The sequence below is a fragment of the Coregonus clupeaformis genome, chromosome 21 (assembly GCF_020615455.1).
Source record: "Coregonus clupeaformis isolate EN_2021a chromosome 21, ASM2061545v1, whole genome shotgun sequence".
NCBI lineage: Eukaryota > Metazoa > Chordata > Actinopteri > Salmoniformes > Salmonidae > Coregonus > Coregonus clupeaformis.
The window spans coordinates 17,795,488-17,802,191 of record NC_059212.1 but is presented as its reverse complement, the minus strand read 5'-3'; the positions used below and the strand labels follow the sequence as shown (position 1 = coordinate 17,802,191).

Here is a 6,704-nt window from a genome sequence, read left to right as displayed (position 1 = left end):
CCTTGTCAAAAAGCTGTACATATGTGACTCAAGCTGCCTAAGTAAAAGGGAGAGCTACAGTTCAATAGACCAGTGGTGCCCCTCCCTCTCTCTCTCTCTCTCTCTCTCTCTCTCTCTCTCTGGTCTCTTGTTCATACATTTAGTTAGATTGTGCTTGGGTTGGGGGGATGTGCATTGGGGGCTAAGTCCCTGGCCTTTCATCCTATAATCTCCTCTTCAAGGTCACAAGCGAATTAGTTTTCTATATCGACCAGAAAGTGAACATTGATCCAAAACGGAAGCACTTGGGCTCAGACTTTGCCGTTGTCTCTGTGGGGAGGCCTCCGAGCCGGGGAGACTGGCTCAGCTGGGGATTACAGCCTGGTTTTATCTACCAGGTTTGCATCCCAAATGGCACCCTATTCCATATGGAGTGCACTACTTTTGACTAGCGCCTGTATGGGCCATGGTCAAAAGTAGTGCACTACATAGGGAATAGCATGCGATTGTAAACGCTCCCCAGGCCAGGGCAGGAGGGAACATTGCTCACATGACTTCACCACCCCATGCATGGTATACTGGGCTGTTCTGTTGCTAAGGTTCAACAAGGAAAGCAATTATGGCACAATGCTCTTTTGTGAGCAATTGGATTGTTTGACTTGTGTTATGGGATATGGATTGTGGAACATTTCTGATTCGGCTGTGTGTGTGAGACATTGGTTTTCCTCTTACTCTGTATTGTTCATATGAGTCCACTCCTTTTGTGTCTCTCTGTTATTTCTCTTTCAAGGCTGCCTGTGTAGCTCAGTTGGTAGAGCGTGGTGCTTGCAATGCCAGGGTTGTGGGTTCGATTCCCACCGGGGGCCAGTATGAAAATGTATGCACTCACTAACTGTAAGTTGCTCTGGATAAGAGCGTCTGCTAAATGACTCAAATGTAAGGTTTATCAGAGACTATGCAACTACTCCTTGGGCACTGGCTGAACCCTCCCAAGTGCTGACGATCAATATGGAGGGATTTGACTGGTGAATTAATGAAAGAAAAACACAGACATCTTGCTCTTGAATAAATACTTTCATACACATTTAAGAGTCCAGTGTCTAGTGAAGGAGCCACTCCATCACATACTGCAACCTCAAGTGAGATACAAATCAAAGGTAGAGCCTATCTTTGCTGGCAAATATCCTGTCAACAGTGGCAGCAGATTATGCTTTTTTCCACACCATAACAAAATACAGTGCAAAGTTATTTAGGTATTTCTTTAATCACAACCAAATATGTTGGGCTATAAGAGCGGTGCATGGTGAGTGATACCAGAGAGAAGAGAGTGAGATCAGGTGTGCTCTTATTACTGTATCCCTGTGGACAGGATGACACACTCCTGATAAAACAATGAGCAGCAGCCAGTGAATGTGTGCCTTCTACCTCCATGTTGAATTATTATGCGATGCTATATCTTAATAGGTACTTTCAACAATACTGATGAACATCGTTTGGTGTAAAATGTACTTTAGTATTTATGTGCACCTGTTTAGGGGTGAACACAAAATACTAAAACATGATATTGTGTTTCACCAAGCTTTCCCTGCATGCTGTGTATATCTTTGTTTGAACTTTAATTACCTTTTTGTGTGACTTTTTTATATGACCTTTTATGATTTATTTTTTAGAGAAAATGTGTGCTCCCGGCTACTGTATGTGAATTGTGCTATGAACAGGCTCCCTCAGGGCCATTCAGTGGTTTCACCTTGGAAGTGTGTGCAGAAGGAATAGCAAACCTCCACGTAATGCACATTTATGCATTTATTTATTTCAAAAGGGGTTAAATTATGAGTGGGTGGTAGGAATTTATCAACCTTCAAAACCTCCATCCACTCCCCCAGACCCAAATACAAATATTTTTAACATTAGGCCTACTGATCTAGCTGTCTGCCTCAGTGGTGTGCCCATTCGACTAAGAGGAAGTGATGTGGTGACTGGCCCACGTCTGTACAGTAGTCATGTTGCTGCTCTATGCCTGGGGGACAGATGATGTCATCTAAACTAGGTTGAGCTAGACAATAGAGGATGACTAGGAGAGTGGAGAGGGAAATAGACCCTTATTAGACATTTGCTTTAGATGACATTTCCTTAAAAAAAATGTGTAATCTTTGTCGATCACATCATATGCACCATGGACACCTAGGGGTCAATAGGTCCTATGGACTAAATGGATGGACACCTAATTTTAGTTTCCATTGATGCAATAAGTAGCCTATTTAACTATGATATAGCCTACGGAAAACTTGTTTAGCAATTTCAGCTCAAAGTAAGAACTAGTAAGAAGAGAAGAGTAAGCTCATGTCAGATCAGATGATACATTTCTACTGGATGGCTGTGTAGCCTAGGCTAGTCTACAGATTCCGTGAAATGTGGGAGAGAAAGAGATGCTCATCCGGGCATCACCAGCAGGTGTCGCTGCCTATACTCGTACCTGAGCTGCACAATGTTGTTTGACAGCAAGGGGGACGTTACAGACCAGGGAGGATGGTAAAGAGCAAGCGCCGCTGCCTTCTTTGCTGCACACTGCAGTGAACGGGTCTCCCTACCCTGCCTGTACTTATAGCGGTCTCCCTTGGCCATTCAGTGGATGCTGTCTTTTCCGCCAACACCAACGTCGAGCGTAATGTTTTCGGACCATTCTTTAGGAATGCTTTACATATTTTACATGGTTTGAATTTTGGGTACCAATCGAGGGGAGTCGAGAAGAACGCGGTTCCCCTGGATATTTTACAGTAAGCGCAATGTCATTCCAGTTGCTTTTCCAGCTGTCATACACTCCATGCACACCACACAATTACAAAATAGCATGCATTTGACAGTCGTCTCGGGAACAGAGGAAAGATTGCCGGTTCTGGCTTGCCTTTGCATTCATTTTTTACCCATTTTGTTATTCTGACAGATGTTCTTCCAGCGCCCGAAAGTGTAATATTTCTGGTTTATTGGGGGCTATATATAGGTTGTTGCATTGATTGTGGACTGAAAATGGCGTGGATACAAAAAAAGAAGAAGAAACTATTACTTTATGATTGACCTACATTTCAACGATATATTCATAATAATATACTTGTCGACAGCAGATTGCAGATGACCGTCATTCTTTTGTTTGTAATGCAATGCTTTAAAAAAAAAGGTGCAATGGTGAGTCTCTTTCTCATAGCTGATGATGACTGCCTATGAATATGCCTCTTATTCTAGGTTTCTATGACTATGCATGGCTATGTCTTGTATGACTAGCAGGTCTTTCATCACCAAAGGTAGCCTATCTTCATTATTTGTATTTATCTGAATAGGATGCATTGCCTCAGTTAGATCAACTCCATATAAAAATGCCCTCATTTTGTATTTGCATGTGATGCTCGGCGTTTGATCGCGTTTGGACTGCAATGCCTGACATGAATATTGCAAGAACAGTCATGTTTTTCCTATGCATGTTAATCGTTTGGGTTGCTTTCTGTAAGAAGTAGACTACATATATATAATTGTTTCCATTTATTTGGGGCCAAAATTGAGCCCATGGTTTGTAGCTACTTAAAAAGCTGTCAAACTCTTGTTTTGCTCTATCAAGAATAAGAACATTGCTGATTTTAAGTTGAATGTATAAGCCATTAACATCATTGAATGAATGAATGAATGTATTAATAAATGGTAGTCCAGGCCTATAGGTAAGGCTAGACATTTATATAATTCAAGATTCTGCAGACTTGTTTGTGTGTAAATGGAGAAGAATCCCACACAGTCAAAATAATATATATTTTATGGACAAATCATATTCAAATCATATGTCCTTGATATAAACAATGTATCTACACTAGGACATGTCCTCTGGTCAGATGTATATGATGCTTGTCTCCCTAGGGCCAACAAAAGTGACTACTGGCCCTCACTGGGTCATCAACGATACAGTGTATCTGTATCCCAGAAACCTATTCCATGACTTACCAATGAGTTCTTTGTATAGGCCTACTAGAGATGGCTCAATTATGGACAGGATGATTTGATAAATGATTTTTTAGACATAATTTTAGTAGTTCCGTGATTGAGAAACATGGGGGCAAAAGTCAGAAGAGCTGCCATCCAATTGCCTCGCCTCCATTTGATTTTGAGGGGCTGGCTAGATGAATGATCACAGAGGCTGTAGATAGGCAAGTCAGTGCAGAGAGGCTAGACCATTCATTGTCTAGTGACTACTCAATGAGATATGGTATCATTATAAATGGTGTTCTGTAGAGACACTATAGTATAGGCTGATACATAGCCTACTAGACATACTGTAGCCTACATCCCTCTGCACTTCTGAAATGTAGGCTCACAGATATCTGAAATGTAGGCTCACAGATATCTGAAATGTAGGCTCACAGATATCTGAAATGTAGGCTCACAGATATCTGAAATGTAGGCTCACAGATATCTAAAATGTAGGCTCACAGATATCTGAAATGCCACAACTATTCCCAGCCTATTTGTTTTATTCAATGATTTTTAGTTTTTTTGTTGACAGTGGTTAGAGACATAAGCCACAAGGGTATGGGGTTGTGGTTAGTCTCTAGACAGACGGGTTGCCTCCTACAATTAACCAATGTTCCCCAAGTCAGGGATTTCTGAGACTAGGTTGTGGTGGTAGTATGGTACGTTTTCTGTTCTCTCCTGGGCTTGTACCCATTCATCAATGGTCAAACAGAATATTTCTGCTGTCCTCGATACAAGGAAGACATTCAACTTATAGTTGACTGGGAGATAGGGTTTTAAAAATAAAGCGGTGTCACCCGATTTGTTATCAATTTGAATCATCCTTTGTTTGACCTGATGAGCTTGTATGATAAGCTTTTTTTCATCAAGGGAATTGTGTTGAATGGGTTGTCATCTGAGTGCAGGTGGCTATATTCCAATCATCAAAGCGGCAGATTGATATCAGGGTCTGTCTGTCCCAGCCCCCCGCCCAACCCCCAGCCCCAACCCCAGCCTCAGAGCCCTCCCTGTGTTGATGGAAGATAATGGACATAGGCCTAGGTCATCAATCCCATGATCGGCTGTATTAAAAAAATCAAACGTTTCAGATTAGCAGAGTGCTGCATGTGCACGGAATCGACCACATTAGCATTGGTTTTATAAAAGAGAGTTAGTAACTAGTGGTATCATCTGTCTTACTGCTGATTGGTGGTGGGGCTGGCTGGGCCTATCTGTGAAGGCTAATTGAAACAACAAAGGAAATCTTGCACTGACTAGAGGAACCAATGCATCAGTTGCTAGATGAGTTTTGAAGCAGATTTTTCTTAATTACCATGTGTGTCGTTACGTTATGTGTGGTCATGTTATGAGAGACAGATAGGGACACATTTTCTATCAAAGGAATAAGTAAGTATTTTGGTCTGCAGTGTTCTCAATTTAAGTGGCGGGCTGGGATGTATGTCAAAGATTGTTAATAGGAGATTGTGATACACATTCGTTTTTTCTATAAGCACTGGCGTAGCGGAACCTGGCCCTGGGGGGGCCCACACAAGCTCGTCATCGCACACCTATGTCTAATTATTCTATATATTTTTATTAATAATTTTGAATAATTTTTTATTTCCTCATGTAGCAAGTGAAGTGTTTGTGTTGTCCATTCTACATGGTAGTAGGTGAGACAGACAGACAATATAATTGTAATGCATCTAATTAGCCTATTTCTCAGCGGCGCCGGCGGCAGTCCTCCTTGGCCTCCTCATCTAATTAACTATCAAGTAAAAAAAAGTTTGGTTTATCAGGTCGGACTTGGATGGAGAGTGAGTGCGTTGTTCAAGATGGATAAACAAATGGCAAGACCAAGTGGTGCACAAAAACGTCGCATAAAAGCTTTGTCTGATCAAGCTCGTTCCAAATTACCGAAGATCACATCAGCAAAGCTACCACCTCGTCCTCGACTGACGAAACACCATGGCAGGTGGAAGCTAGTAGGCCTACTTATGCAGCAGCTAGCACTAGCAGTCTCCCAGTCCGACAGAGACCTCACTGCCCGGGCAGTGGCCTTGCTCCTCCTCCTCTAGTGACAGTTCCTCTAGTGAGAGTGCCGGCCCTCCTTCTCCTTCTCTCCCAGAAAACCAAGCTGGTGACTGACAGAGACCCAGCGGCAATTCCGTTTTTTTCTCCAATGTTTGAATTTCCCACTTTAATTACTGAACAAGTAAATACATTATTGCTGCCAGCCAGCATTCAAAATAGCAACAATATATGTTTTTTTTAAGGGGGGGGGGGATTCCGACTTTGCGGGGGTCCAGAGAAACTGCGCTACGACAGTGTCTGTAGGTCTATGCCTCAAAGCCACACTGTATCGCTTTCCCAATCAATCAATGCCCATTAATGGTTGCCAAGTTGTTGCCATGATGACTTTTGGTTTAAGGTGCAGTAGATTTAGCCTAATGAACTGTCTATTATGGAGTGAAAAATACTGTTATTATACTGCACTGTATAGAACACTCTTCCTTTTTGGACAGTTTGCCCCGGTCTTGTTTCCTCTTGTTGAAAAATAAATATAGATTTATCTCAGTTTGAGTTGTTGGAGGAACAAGAGTGTATCAGGGAGAGGAAGGGCTTGGTCTCTCTCTCTCTCTCTCTCTCTCTCTCTCTCTCTCTCTCTCTCTCTCTCTCTCTCTCTCTCTCTCTCTCTCTCTCTCTCTCTCTCTCTCTCTAAAATCTAAATGAAAATG

At 42.1% G+C, this 6,704-nt stretch overlaps 1 protein-coding gene across 7 annotated transcripts in view; it reads left to right on the top strand.

Moving 5' to 3' along the window:
- The first annotated feature begins 2,525 nt into the window (after window positions 1–2,525).
- The window catches only part of LOC121535266 (catenin delta-2), a 175,514-nt gene continuing 171,335 nt past the window's right edge, over window positions 2,526–6,704 (top strand). For all 7 annotated transcript variants that reach the window (XM_041842149.2, XM_041842153.2, XM_041842154.2 and 4 more), the window contains exon 1: window positions 2,526–2,753. The gene's annotated coding sequence lies outside the window, so the exon portion shown is untranslated. The remainder of the gene's footprint in view (window positions 2,754–6,704) is intronic.